Below are 16,201 nucleotides of genomic sequence, written 5' to 3'. Positions count from 1 at the left end.
CAACATACAGGGGTATACAATGTACGGTTAAAAGCAAACACACACACACACAGCATAGGTTGAACTGGATGGACTGATGTCTTTTTTCAGCCTCACTAACTATGTAACTATGTAACTATGTGCATTTACCTTTGCACACGACCATAGGGGGACGGACACTTTAAATGTTTTATTTACAATATACGTTATGACAGATTTTGATTTTCCACCGGGGGACACTAACAGATGTTGATGTTATAATGGAACACTATTGCAGATGTTTTTTACACTGGTACAGATATGATGGGGCACAGTGACAGATGATTTGTGCACTGGTACAGATGGGATAAGGGACACTGACAGATGTTTTTTGCACTTGTACAGATGTGATATGGCACTGTGACAGATATTTTGTGCACTGGTACAGATGTGATGGGGCACTGTGACAGATGTTTTGTGCACTGGTACAGATGTGATGGGGCACTGTGACAGATGTTTTGTGCACTGGTACAGATGTTTATGGGGGCACTGACAGATGTTTATTGTACTGGGACAATGGTGCTTGGTGTACTGTGTGTCGGGATCTGTGACAGCTGTGTGTAAAATCATCCATTACACACAGAGCTGTCACAGAGGTTGTAGATTGACCCCCCCCCCCCCCATACTGAGCTCAGCGGGGAGATTTTTCGCGGAGGCACGTGTCTCTGCTTGCACTGCAAGGTTGTGATTGGACACAGTTGTCATGTGATCGGGAGGACCAATCACAGTGCCCATATCCTTATCCTGTCTTTGCTGTATCCTGTAAGCACAGCCATCACAGGATTGCGTGGCCTTGTGGCTGCGAGTGGGCACCCGTTCTGGCTGAAATACGAGTATGTGCACTCAGAATGGTGAAGCTCCCACCCAGTCATTTTTGTACATTGGCTGGGTGGGAAGCAGTTAAAGAAAGTGTCTAAAAACAATTGGAGGACTGATATTGCAAGGTATGATAAATAATAAAAAGTCTAAATGCAGCACTGAACTACAGCTAGGTGTATACATTCCAAATATCAATAAAAGAGATGAAAATCCTCCATCAACTGCAGTGTGAAAAAGAGGCACACTACACGGCCATGAGATAATAATATCCCCTTAACAGAAAGCAGGAAAATATGGACAGTATATCATGGGTTTCTCAATGATCAACACCAGAAGGACATCAACACTCTAGCCAGTCAGTGTATGAACCACACTGGATCAGAAATCGGAAAGGAGCTGATCCAGGAGAGATTGCTGGTATCAATCCTCTGCTCGATAGGACTCACCGATCACATGGAACATACCCACAAGACAAATGGGAGGCTCACATTGAAGTATGTTAGGACATAACCAACATTTATTGAAATTGGACTTACAATAACAATGTTATACTGAGCATAAGGATATCCAATACCACAGTTCTAGCGTGCTTGTGGCTCATAGTAACCGGCTGATGCATTTCAGCCAATGGGCCATCATCAGAAGTGTGGAAATGATAAATAGTGCAACATTGGTTTATGCAGGGCCAGGTTTTTTCGTTTAATGATTGCTAATCACAGTCAGACTGTGATAAAACATTCTTAAAGACAAAAGTTTAAATGGGCTTTTAATACAGTACATGGATTGGTCAAGCTGATCTTAATTTCAGCAGATCATCAGTGAAGGAATCCACTGAAACCATAAATATATTTTAATCTGTCCTTATGTTAACCTTCTGGAATCCTGCACATCAACATTCTGACTTTGAGAAGCAGGAGGAATACAGGCAGTCCCCGACTTACAAACATCCAACTTATAAAAGGCTCATAATTACAAACAGAGGGAGACAACAGGAAGTGAGAGGAAATCTAACCCTAGGAAGGAAAATTCCCTCCTGTAAGAGTTACCATGAGAAAATGGTGTCAAAATCCAAATGTCACAGGAACAGAAAGTTAGGTGAAATCATCTGGTCATGGCCACAGACCGCAAAACAAACGTTACATGGGCGTTAACCCTTCCCTATGCAATCCAAAAAATGTAAAAATTATTTTTAACCAACTTAAGCCCCAGGCCTATTTAGGACACTTTTTGTTTACAAGTTAAAATCAGTATTTTTTTTTCTAGAAAACTACTTAGAACCCCCAAACATTATATATATGTTTTAGCAAAGACTCTGGAGAATAAAATGGCGGTCATTGCAATATTTTGTGTCACGCGGTATTTGCGCAGCGGTCTTTAAAACGCAATCACATTTCACTGCATTTAACCTCCCTGGCTGTATGATTATGTCAGGAATTATGTACCAAAAGCGGTACAATTTTTTGCATGGAAATTTGGCGTTATGTATTGTAGGCCTACAATTCTTAGTAATTACTTACTTAAACCTGACCAAATCATGACTCTAGTAGACATCCCAGATGTGATAAATTTGAAACACAAATGCATGAATTATAATCTATATTTGTAATTATAATTATAATTATTTGTAATAATTTATAATATTTATAATTATATTAAGTATAATAAGTATAATTATACTTATATAATTATAATACGTATAATAAGTATAATATATACTTATATAATTATAATACTTATATAATTATAATAAGTATAATAAGTATAATATATAATTATAATTACAAATAATTACAATTATAATTACAAATAATTATAATCTATATTCTATAATTATAATTGTATCACCTCCTTTTTATGTGTTTGTGTAACTTTGAATTTCCCTCCCAGTTCCGCTCCCATGCACCATTGCTGCTGCAGGGAACGGAACCAGGAAGTCATCAGAGCGACGGACAGCGCGGCGGGGATCTCGGCAGCGATCACAGCAATGGGAGATTATCGCTGGATCGCCAGAAGAAGGTAAGGAACCCCGCTGCAGGCTCAGCACATCAACCCCGAGCGTGACTCGGGGATACCGATCCTAGCATGAAAAAACCACCACGAGTCACACTCGGGGTTACCGCTAAGGGGGTTAAAAAAACTAAACAGTAACATTAGCCCATTTTTTTTGTATATTGTGAAAGATGATGTCACGCCAAATAAATAGATACCCAACATGTTACGGTTTAAAATTGCGCACACCCGTGGGAATTTTTAACGGTTACCAGTTTAGAGTTAGAGTGTAGCTCTTTTTTAAAATTATTGCTCACTCTCTGGTGCTTGTGGCAATACCTCACATGTGTGGTTTGAAAAGCGATTTCATTTGCGGCTCGACTGCCATATGCATTTTCTTTCATGCGCGAGCTAACGGCGAAGGGGGCGGCTAACAATTCTTTTTTTCCTATTTATTTTATTTTATTTTTTAACTTTATCACAGGTTTTTAAAAAAAAAAAAAAATCTTATCACTTTTATTGCAATGTAAACATCCCTTGTGACAGCAATATGCAGTGACAGGTACTCATTATGGAGGGATCGAGGGTCTAAAAGACCCTAGACCCCTCCACTACACTTCCATGTATTCAAAATGCCACAAACAGCATTTTTAAATACACTCTTTTTTTTAATTTGCCGCCTTTAGCAGCAGAGTAACCCGGACGTGACGTCATGGACGCCACCTCCGGGTTATGTCATCGGAGACCCGATCGAAGCTGCTTCCAGCTTCGATCGGGACTCCATCCAGCCGGCGGATGTGCTGGCTGGGTGCTCGGGTCTCCCGGTGGGACTGGAGACCCGGGCAAACCTGCTGAAGGGGGGGGGGACGCCCCCTCCCGCTTGCAGGGGTAACAACCGAGCGGCTCCCGAGCCGCATTGGTCATTACCGCCGGAAAGCCGACCGCCAGCTCTAAAACAACTGTACCAGGGTGATGCCTCTAGCTAGAGGCATCACCCCGGTATAACACCGCAAACTCAGCCAACGTACCCCTACGTCACTTTGCGGTAAGTGGTTAAGTTACACTTAAAAAATTTACCTGTTCCAACTTACATAGAAATTTAACATAAGAACAATCCTACAGACCCTATCTTGTTAGTTACCCAGGGACTGCCTGTACTGTGCGCATAAATGCATTGCAGGGTGCATTGAATTTGAAAATAAAGCTGGTTTATTGGGGGAGAGAGCATAGTGATGACCTCATCAGTAAACTGCTGCTCTATCATTGTCCAGTCACAATTTTGACCAAACTGAATTGCTGTAACTGCAACAGAAAAATGAAAATTGTCAAGAGTTTGATTAATATCTGGCAGGGATATCTAGATTGGAAGAGTGGCTAAGCAAAATGACACATTTATTTTCACTGATAAGACAGTTCACACATATGTATTTCAACTTATTTTCACACACACTTTTAGTAGAAGTTTTGTCTTTATTCCTGTGTACTGAAAGGAAGTTTTCTTTGAACATTGCCTCCTAGGAAATATCTTTGTTGACTAAGATCAGTAACTGCTGCATATGAATCTAAAGAAATACCACATAACTGACCGCTTTAGATACTTTAATCTCCTTTTTTTCAAAACCGTCTGCATCACATATTTTCTGCAGCCCAAGATTCTCACAGCAGTCACCTGGGTAAGCTGCAGAGCATATCAATTATTAACAGCTCACAGGCCAAGTGTAAAGAAGCACTTCAGTGGACCTGTCAGAAAAGACAATGCTGCTTCCTTATCCCCCACAGGGATTCTGCAAGGTTCTCATCTATAAAGAAAGCAGAAATCCAAAAACATTATATATAATAAGAGAAAATGCTGTCTTATTTCAAATAAACAATTGTATGTGCTGGATATGTACAATATTGTTGTGTTTGTATACATATATATATATAATATGCAGATCCTTTCTGCACTGCCTTTTATCCTGGAGTCGGAATGGTGCAGAGCTCTTGTGCATCTCTTGATGAATGCTTAATAGCTGTAGGAAATATTTAAAATTCCTGTTGTTGACAAGGTAAAAATCTGTGTTTTCCATATTATGTTTGCATGAACAATGCATGACTTTCAAAAACCATGAAAGTCATGGAACACAACAACAGTAGCTAACATCCTCTTCTGGGACCTCTGTATTTTTAGATTAGAACTATGCTTTGTGTGTAAAAAGCTGATATGAATCAGAAAAGTAATATGTGCAGTATATCAGCAGAAAATGCTATGCGGGATATCAGTATACAATCAATGAACATGACAGTTTACAACACAAACACTGGTTGATCTATTTAGTGAAATGTGTACTAATAGCTCAAATATTCTCCAGAGCAGTGTTTCTCAACCTTTTTTTCAGTCAAGGTGCCTTTTAAAATTATAGACAATTTTAAGGAACCCTTTAAAATGATGGTCTCGAGTCACCCCATTCTAAAATGTAAAAACGATTCTAATAGTTTTACATAACGCAGCAATATCAACATGTAGGACACCCAACGTTGGAGGTATTGTATTCTTCCAAAGCAAATACACTTTTGCACACTGGTACTGACTAGTATTCCAATGTTTCACTTCTCCTCCAATTTCTCTCCATCGGTCAGCTAATGTCACTGACAGAAACACAGCACAGCAAGGTCAAACAAGGATGCTGTTGAGGTAACAGACATTCTCCTTATAAACTGATGTTGTCATTGGTTGTTAGCATGCCCGTGTCTAGAAAGTCATAATGGTGTATAATGAAAACCCCGGGCTTTGTGTAACTAAAAGGCAGGCCTGATCCACCAGCTGGCTTGTATACAATTTTTGATACATTTTTAGGCATTTTGCCAAGTGTGACAGGTCGAGTCTCTGTCACAGTGAAAATGGTCATTTAAAGGTCACAGAGTGTGCACATTGGCTCTTTGCAGGACTACAGTGTGTAGATGTGCTTTCGCCAGGTTTTGGTATACCTGAATGTGGCTCTGTAGTTTGGAGATTCCATAGTGTCATGGGTGGGACAGAATCTCCAACCCTGTGTCCATGTTTTGTAAATGACCAGCAGGGTGTGTGCTCAGGTGCACACAGCCCTTATAGTGGAGGTGAAGGAATACCTCAGGGCTCCCAGTTGGAGACCGCTCCACCCAAGAGAGACAAGAGGTCTCTAATGGGCCATACACACTATAAGATTTTCTGAAGACTTTTTCCTTCAGATTTACCTTTTCTATGTAGTGCAAGGGCCAGATTGCCTACAAATTGAAAGTGTTTAGGTTTGACCTCATATTATATGGCTTTGGTAAGTCTGAAGGAAAAAGTCTTCAGAAAATCTTATAGTGTGTATGGCCCTTAAGAGTCAGAGGCTGCAGGTGGCAGCCAGAGCACGTGTGTCTGCAAGAGACAGGTGATGGCCTGAGGACTAAAGCCAGAGTGAAGCTGCAAGCTTCGGAGAATTAATGGTCTGGGGGCCAGCATAGAGAGCAGAGGTACTGCTAATGAAAAGCTGAGTGAGAGGGTGAGAACCAGGTGGGCTAGCATTTTCTGTTTATCATATATTGACTGGAGAAGAACCCCTGCATGGGAAACCCTAAATGTTATAGACTTTCCTTTATGCCTTTTAATAAATGGGCGGCTATGCCCTAAAATCAAAGTGTTGACTGACGTGAATGCCTTCAAAAATGCATCTATCACTTTAGCTAATGGCCCCCATTTTACACAAGGCACCCCTGAAGAAACCTCAATGCACCCTGGTTGAAAAAGGCTGCTCCAGAGAATGATTAAAAATAATGGTAAAGAAGAAAGGCTGACAGCATTCAAACTGTTACTGGAAACGAAGAGCAGGTCCACAAGAATTTAACACAAGTAACCACTTCCCGCCTGCTGTATGCAGGATTACGGGTGTGGGGTGGTTGTATTATCCTGATTGGGCATCATATGAGGTCCAGCAGGATAATCTGCTCATGAGCACCCCTGGCAATTGTGGCGATTGGTGTTGTGGTGTGTCGATGTGGCTAATGTGATCAGCTGTGTCCAATCACAGCTAATAACATGGTAACCAGGAAGTGCCATGTATCAGTTTTCCACCATTTGCACTGAAAAGGTGTGGGTAGAGGAGAGCCAATCAGCGGTTCTCCTGACAGGGGGATCTGCGCTGATAATCAGTGCATTGATTATCAGTACAGACCCTTCAGTGATGCCCACCATTGCCCAGTAGTTATGCCCATCAGTGCCCCACCAGTGATGCTCACCTGTACCCATAAAGTATGCCAATCAGTGCCCACTTGTACCCATAAAGGATGTCAATCAGTGCCTATAAAAGGTGCCAATCAGTGCCCATAAGTAATGCCAGTCAGTGTCCATCAGGAATGCATGTTAGTGCCTCCTCATTAGTGCTGCCTATCAGTGCCATCTATCAGAGCTGCCCATTAGTGCCCATCATTGCCCATCAGTGCCCATCATTTCCGCCCATCATTGCCGCCCATCAGTGCCTATCAGTGTCCATCAGTGCTGCCTATCAGTGCCACCTATCAGTGCTGTATATTAGTGCCTCCTCATCAGTGCTCATCAGTGCTGCCTCATCAGTGATGGAGAAAAACATACTTATTTACAAAATGTTATAACAAAAACAAAAACAAAAAAGTTTTGATCAAATACCACCAAAAGAAAGCTCTATTTGTGGGGAAAAAAGATGAAAAATTTAATATGGGTACAGTGTCGCATAACTGCGCAATTGTCATTCAAAGTGCGACCTTGGCCTGGGCAGGAAGGGGGTAAAGGTGCCCTGTATTGAAGTGGTTAAACAATGCTTTATCAAAACATGTCAGGAATGGGCATCTGTAAGGAACTTAGGTTCAATGCTGGTAACTTGTACGCTTTTTAGGCTGTAGAAGATGGGAAAAAAATTTTGATTGAACCTTTGGATATGTTATTATGAAATCCCATCAGCACCTTTACTTTATGACAGCGTTTTCTTTTATCAATAATGGATAAATGGATTTACAGCCTTACAATTCTTCTCTGGGCAGAATACAAGTAAATAATAGTAAAACAAACTATCATTTAGGAAGGAAGATTACGATTATTACTACAGGTACCTGTTGGCGATTGGTTCTCGTCAAAGCAATGTGGGAAACACTATATTTTGTTGATTCAAAGACTTCACATTGCTCCATCTACTCCAAGAATTATATTTTGCAGTGGGCAGCAAAGGCATATACTTATTAGCAGTGTGCAGTAAAGCAATGCAAAGGCTAATGGTGGTATGCATAAACAGTAAAAGTGGCCAAAAAAAAAAAAAACCTGTGCAGAGGATACCAAAGTCTATACTATAAAGTCTACATGTAGTCAAAATAAAACAAAAAAAAAAAAACACACAAGGGACATGACATACTATTAAAATGCTGTGTCTTTTGTGCTGCTGGCTTCCTGGAATTTTTCCTTTAATTCACTCCAAAAATTAACCTCCTACAATGCACCCTTGCTGTCATACTCTTCCACTGTGGTGGGGGTTAATATAACTGAGGGAGCCAGTCTTTTCTGCCCAGCTCCAACATGAATGAATCAGCCCATTCTTTACCATCCTCCATTTATACCATGGGTGCTCAACCTGTGGTCCTCCAGTTGTTGCAGAACTACAAGTCACATGGGGCATTGCAAGGCTGACAATTACATGCACGATTCCCAAAGGCTAAAGCATGATTGGACTTTTAGTTCCAAAACAACTGGAGGGCAATAGGTTGAGCACCTATGATTTTATTGTAGATTGTATTTCATTTACAGACGCAGGAGCTGGAGTACCAGCTTCTATGAAGAGCTGGGTGGAAAGGGTGGGCATAGCCAGGCACTGTTAATGAGTGAAAATGACAGCTCCCTTAGTTCTTTTATCCCAGCCACAGTGGAAAATTACAGAGGTAGGGATGGGGGGTAGTGAGAGAATAAATAAAGGAGGATTTTAGGGAAACCAGGAAGCAGTAGCACAAGGAACACCATGCATTAATAGAAAGTTATGTCCCTTGTGCTGATTTTTTTTTGTTTTTACTACACTTAGGCTTTTAAGATCTCTTCTACTGAAAATGCCAGTTGCCCAGCTTCCTGACGATCAAATGCTTTGACTGCAGTACCTCCTAATTCAATGATCAGAACAATTCTGCCAAAAATTACTTTGCAAGGCGGCATGTTTTTTATTGCACGGTGACTAAAGTCAAAATATCATGCATGATTTCAAGGCACTTAGCATTTCTTTTTAGAAGGAAGTGAGTAATGACATGCTGTATATTGCTCACATTGAAGATTTTCTTTCAGTTTTCTAAAGTCAAATCATTCAAATGTTTAATTGAACTAGTTACTCTAGATTATAGTACTTTTCCCTTGAATAATCGCTTATCAGTTTGTTTGTCTTTGTGGTCCTCATGAAAATGCCATTGTACCTAAAATATATCTTATGCTAATTGCTGCCTCTGGGATCTGAACAAATATCATAAACTATATGGCTAAAGAAATCTATACAGCAAGGTAGATTCAGTATTCTTTAGGTTGTAAATTGTAAATGTAACAAGTAAAGTTGTAAATTGTAAAGTATGACTTGAGACTATAGATGGTGCCAACATCCCAACATTGTTTAAACAAAAATATGTTTTTTTTTTGTTATTTTGGGTGTTGGGGACTTTGGAGGCACCTACTCACCAGAAAATAAGTAATAAAATAAAACAATTTCGTTAATAAAACATAAAAAAATCCATAAAATTATGTGTGGCTGAATATATGTCAAAATTCTTAGTTATATATTAGTATAGATAACTCAATCATCAACAATTCAATAAAGATGCCCAACACTTTCTTTCTTTCTTTCTTTCTTTCTTTCTTTCTTTCTTTCTTTCTTTCTTTCTTTCTTTCTTTCTTTCTTTCTTTCTTTCTTTCTTTCTTTCTTTCTTTCTTTCTTTCTTTCTTTCTCAGGGGCAGCAACTTTACACTGATGTCAGAAAACAAAACATACAGTGCTGCATGCATGTAAGAAATACTGTCAAGTATAATGGTATTGCAGACAGAGTTCAAACAATATTTGATGCATTGACCTCAAGCACTTTCAATGGTCATATGAGACCTATTACATTGTATAAACACAACTTTCCCTATTGAAATATTTCCCCTGTTCTGTTAAAATGTTGGATTTACCATCACTTTCTGTCTTGATGATAGTGGTCACCAGTATAAACATAGAGGGGTATTCTACTCAGCAGGGACCGACTATTGACAATAAAAATAAAAAAATAAATAAAAATGAAAGGGAAGATGACAAAATAAAATATAAAAGCAAAATAAATAATAATAAAAAAAATAAAAATGAAAGCACCCTTGTCCCTCTATGTTTGCACACAAAGGCGAACGCAAGCATTGGTCTCGTGTCATATGTAGGCAGCAATTGCACCATACATGTAAGGTATCGCTTCAATGTCAAATCGAAGGCAGCAATTTTTGCAGTAGATCTCCTCTTTAAATCTAAAGTGGTAACCTGTAAAGGCTTTTAAAAATGTACGAAGTTTGTTGCCACAGCACAGGCGTGCGCAATTTTAAAGCATGTCATGTTTGGTATCTATTTACTCGGCGTAAGATCATCTTTTATATTTTATAAAACAATTGGGCAATATATAGTACATTTGTGCATTAAATGTAAAAAAAAAGTGTTTTTTTCCCAAAATATTGTGTGTGAAAAATCTCTGCGCAAATACCGTGTGACAAAAAACAAATTGCAACAAACACCATTTTATTATCTAAGGCCTCTGCTTTAAAATACATATATAATATTCGGGGTTCAATGTAATTTTCTAGTAAAAAAAACATTTTTTTTCATGTAAACAAAAGGTGTCAGAAAAGGCTTGGTCTTCAAGTGGTTAGAAGAGTGGGTGATGTGTGGCATAAGCTTCTAATATAATATTGGGCATAAAGTTCCAGGACAGTTCAAACACACCCCAAATGACCCCTTTTTGTAAAGTAGACCCCCAAGCTATTTGCTGAGAGGCATGTTAAGTCCATGGAATATGGACATGTTATATTTGTTTGGGGAAAATTACAATTCTTTTTTTTTTACGCAAAGATGTCACCTAAATTATATAATGCTCAAAGATGCCAATAGGTATATGTGAAATTACATCCCAAAATACATTCTGTTGCTTCTCCATAGTACAGGGATACCACATGTGTGAAACTTGTTCGCAGTCTAGCAGCTTACAGGGCCTCAAAACCAATCACCACTTTCAGGCTTTATAAGGGCGTAAATTGTTGATTTCACACCTCACTATCTATCACAGTCTCGGAGGCCATGAAATGCCGAGATAGCACAAAACCCCCCAAATTACCCCTTTTTGGAAAGTAGACACCCCAAGGTATTTGCTAAGAGGCATGGTGAGTATTTTGCAGTTCTCAATTATTTTGGAAAATAAAGAAAGCAAAAGAAATGTTTTCTTTTTTCAATTTTCAAAACAATGTGACAAAAAGTGAGATCTGCAAAATACTCACCATGCCTCTCAGCAAAAAACGTAGGGTGTCTACTTTCCGAAGAAGGGTCATTTTGGGGGGGGAGGGGGGTTGTTCTGTCTTGACATTTCATGGCCTCCAAAACTGTGATAAGTAGTGTGATAAGTAGTGGAGGAGTGAAATCCACAATTACGCCCTAAGAAAGCCTGAAGGCTGTGAATGGTTTCGGGGTCCTATACGCCGCTAAACTGCCAAAAAGTCTAACATATGTGGTATCTCCAGGTGGTATCTCAGGAGAAGCAGCAGAATGTATTTGTGGTGTAATCTCACATATACTCATTGGTATGTGTGAGCAATATATCATTTAAGTGACAACTTTTGTAAAAAAAAAATATATTTTTGTCATTTTCCCAAAACATGTGGCAAAATATAAAATAAGTGTACAAGAAAAAACAGCGCTTGCAAAAGAATTATAACTCTGTCATATACAACTATTAAAGATATTACATAAATGAATATGTGATAAAATAATTGATAAATAAAGTGCCCAAGTGCTAATACTGTAAATGTGATATTCACAAGTATTGATGATATTATAAAAAACAATGCAATGTGCAAAAAAATAGTCCCATAAAGTGCAAAAAGGTGCTGATGATACTGAAAACAAAAAGGTACTGAAGTGCTGTGGTGGTCCAATATCAAGTGCAAGGTGTCTGAACCCCTTCAAGAACCTCGCCCAGAAATGATGGACCCTCTAACCAGGGTCAAAAAAGACTTGAAACAGATGTAAATTTGCTTCGGGACTGCAGGACCGATAACCCCTTCATTATAGATCAAATTACTCCAAGCTACTGGCATATGGCTATGCCCCTTGTGGTAGTTATTGCTCAAAGGGAATAAATGACTTGCATTGTGAAGCCAGTAAGATTAAACATTTATTGTCCAAGAAGAAATCTACTTACAAAGGTTATAACTGTAAGCTGCATATACGAGATCAATATCGCCGTCTCACAATGGTAAATTCCGGGAACGCTGCGCGCTGCGTTCCACGGTCTTCAGGAAGTGACGTCAGTGGCTCTTGCACCGGAAATACGTAGACGAGTTTGGCCCTCCCACTTGGGCGTTATCACAGACACAAAAGTCCCAAAGCAAATTTACATATGTTTCAAGTCTTTTTCTATAAGCTGCTTATGCAACCTCATGAGGCACCGAAGCTATCATTAATGGCACATTAGGAGAAAACTCTCCACATTTCCCCCGAGCTTACACATTGGCAACATGCTCTCTCCAATCTGCTCATCTACTCAAAATGTATCAATCATTTGGAAACTGTACAAAAGATTCTCCACAATTGGTATTATACACCCACTAGGATTGCATCTACAGTATCTCACAAAAGTGAGACCAATGGCTAATTGGGCCCAATTTGAACATTTTCACTTAGGGGTGTACTGACTTTGTTGCCAGTGGTTTGGACATTAATGGCTGTGTGGTTGAGTTATTTTGAGGGGACAGCAGATTTACACTGTTATACAAGCTGTACACTCACTACTTTACATTGTAGCAAAGTGTCATTTCTTCAGTGTTGTCACATGAAAAGATATAATAAAATATTCACAAAAATGTTAGGAGTGTACTCACTTTTGTGAGATACTGTATATATTCTGAGGCCTCGCCTAACTGCTGGAAACAGTGTGGGCTGGAAGGTACCCCGCTACACATATGGTGGGTGGGAATGTCCGAAATTGAAGCCCTTCTGGTCAGGCGTGAACACACTTCTTTCAGCCGTAACCGGGATACAGGATACAATTTCACCACAAATGGCCCTTATGGGACCAGATCTTGACACATAATTTAGATGAGTGCATAACATCCTGACCCACATATTCATTGCGGCCCGCCTAGCATTAGCACGCAACTGGAAATCCAGCCACCACTGACCACTGAACATTTGATACTGGAATATATGCTTGCTAAGGCTCAACTCACAACCTCAAGATTCAATTCCCTCTGGACCCCATTGATCAGAGACTCCAGAAGCACACCCTTAGATTAGCTGAACGACATTTGGATCAGCTCTAGTGCACTCCTGATCTTCAGCTCACCAACAGATTTCTCAGATGTTAATATTAAAACTACCCTCACTCTCTCTGGATACTCGTTCTTTATGTCCTAATGTTTGGATGAAGACGCAACACAACATTCCGTCATGACGATCTTCATTGGACACTTACTATAAGAATACTTTTGTTTGCAGCAAATATCTAATATTGACCATTATTTTCTTAATTTTTCCACTCCTTGCAAGTAAGCATTCATATACACTATATATGAATGCGTACTTGTATATAGCGTTGTACTTTTTGATTTGCTGTAAATCAAACATTTACTGAATAAAATCATAAGTTTAACTACTTCTGGACTGGAAGGATTTGCCCCCTAATGATCAGGCCATATTTTGGGATTCGGCACTGCATCACTTTAACGGACAATTGCGCGGTCGTACAACATTGTACCTAAATAAAATTGATGTCCTTTTTTTCCCACTAATAGAGCTTTCTTTTGGTGGTATTTGATCACCTGTGCGATTTTTATTTTTTTTAAACAAAAAAAGAGCAACAATTCTGAAAAAAAAAAAAACAATACTTTTCACGTTCTGCTATACAACATTCACCCCCCCCCCCAAAAAAAAAATCTAAATTTTTTAACATTCTAGGCAAAATTGTTTCCTGCTACCTATTTTTGGTAAATAAAATCGCAATATTTTGATTGGTTTGCACAAAAGTTATTGCATCTACAAACTACGGGAAAGATTTATGTCATTTTTATTGTTTTTTTTTTACTATTAATGGCACCAATCTGCAATTTTTAGCGAGACTGCGACATTGCGGCAGACAGATCGGACCACTAATTTACATTTTTGACACTTTTGGGGGACCAGTGACATTACAACAGTAATCAGTGCTAAAAATATACACTGTTACTGTAATAATAACACTGGCAAGGAAGGGCTTAACACTGTGGGTGATCAAGGGGTTAAATGTGAGCCTAGGGGAGTGATTTTAACTGTAAGGGGGCGGGGCTTGTGAAATGATCACAGAGACCTGTGATCCTACATAGAAGGATCACAGGGCTCTGTGATCATTCCAGAGAGAACAGTCAGCTGTGTTTACAACAGCTTCCCATCCTTCTCTCTCAGCGGGGAACGATCGCGGGTGCCTGGCAGCAATCGGAGCCACCTGCCCCGTGCATCAGAGTCCCCGCTGCCAGAGTCCCCTAGCTGCAGGTGCACGACCGACGTATACCTACGTCAGTTTGTGTAGGACAGGCTGCCTGTTGCCATATACCTGTGGCGGGCAGTCCTTAACCGGTTAAAAATATATATATATTTTTTTTTTACGTTTTTCAAACACCTGTGACAAAAAATTGAATATTCAATGGGCTCAACATGCCTCTTAGGAAATTCCTTGGGGTGTCTACTTTCCAAAAAGTGTAAATTTGGTGGGGTTTGTACTGTCCTTGCCATTTTAGCACTTCAGGAAATGAGATAGGCAGTCAGAAAGTAAAAGCTGCGTAAATTCCAGTATATACACCATAGTTTGTAGACGCTATATTTTTTGCGCATATACGCTTATTGAGATTTTTTTTATCAAAGACATGTAGCTAAATACATTTTCGCCTAAATATATGACAAAAATTTAGTTTATTTGATATTTTTTATAAGAAAAAGTACAAAATATATTTTTTTCTCAAAACTTTCGGTATTTTCTCGTTTCTATCGCAAAAAATAAAAACTGCAGAGGTAATCAAATACCTCCAAAAGAAATCTCTATTTGTGGGAAAAAAATTACATACATTTTTTTTGGGTACAGCATTGCATGACTGCGTAATTACCGGTTGAAATCATGCAGTGCCATATTGCAAAAAATAGCCTGGTCATTAAGGGGGCAAAACCTTCCGGTCCTTAAGTGGTTAATGGCATCCCATTCTTAGTCCATAGGGTTTAATATTGAGTTGGCCCACCCTTTGCAGCTATAACATCTTCAACTCTTCTGAGAAGGCTGTCTACAAGGTTTAGGAGCATATCTATGGGAATTTTTGACCATTGTTCCAGATGTGCATTCGTAAGGTCAGGCAGTGATGTGGACGGGAAGGCCTGGCTAGCAGTGTGCGCTCTAATTCATCCCAAAGGTGTTTTATCAGGTTGAGGTCAGGACTCTGTGCAGGCCAGTCTGGTTCCTCCACCACAAACTCGCTCATCCATGTCTTTATGGACCTTGCATTGTGCACTGGTGCGCAGTCATATTGGAACAGGAAGGGTCCATCCCCAAACTGTTCCCACAAAGTTCGAGAGCATGAAATTGTCTAAAATGTTTTGGTATGCTGATGCCTTAAGAGTTCCCCTCACTGGAGCTAAGGGGCCAAGCCCAAACCCTGAAAAACAACTCCACGGCATAATCCTCTCTCCACCAAACGATTTGGACCAGTGCACAAAGCAAGGTCCATAAAGACATGGATGAGCGAGTTTGGGGTGGAGGAACTTGACTGGCCTGCACAGAGTCCTGACCTCATTCCAATGGAACAACTTCGGGATTAATGAGAGCAGAGACTGTGAGCCAGGCCTTCTTGTCCAACATCAGTGCCTGACCTCACAAATGCCCTTTGTCTTGGGTCTTAATGTATCCTTGATGCACAAGTAACTCCATTGTGCTAATAAGTCTACTTTTTTATATTAAATTACGCCAAGCGCAATTAATCCCTTAGTGCTAAAAAGCACAGTTCTCTGCTCTTTTGTATAAGGTAATGGAGAGCGCTCAGCAGTATCCAGTAATACAGACACACAGGCTGTTATCACATTGGATGCTCGATAGAATGTCCTGCCTAAAGTATTGAACTCCATTTATTTATGGGACA

The sequence above is a fragment of the Pelophylax lessonae genome (genome assembly GCF_965119305.1).
Source record: "Pelophylax lessonae genome assembly, chromosome: 2".
Taxonomy (NCBI): Eukaryota; Metazoa; Chordata; class Amphibia; order Anura; family Ranidae; genus Pelophylax; species Pelophylax lessonae.
This window is presented reverse-complemented; position numbering follows the sequence as displayed.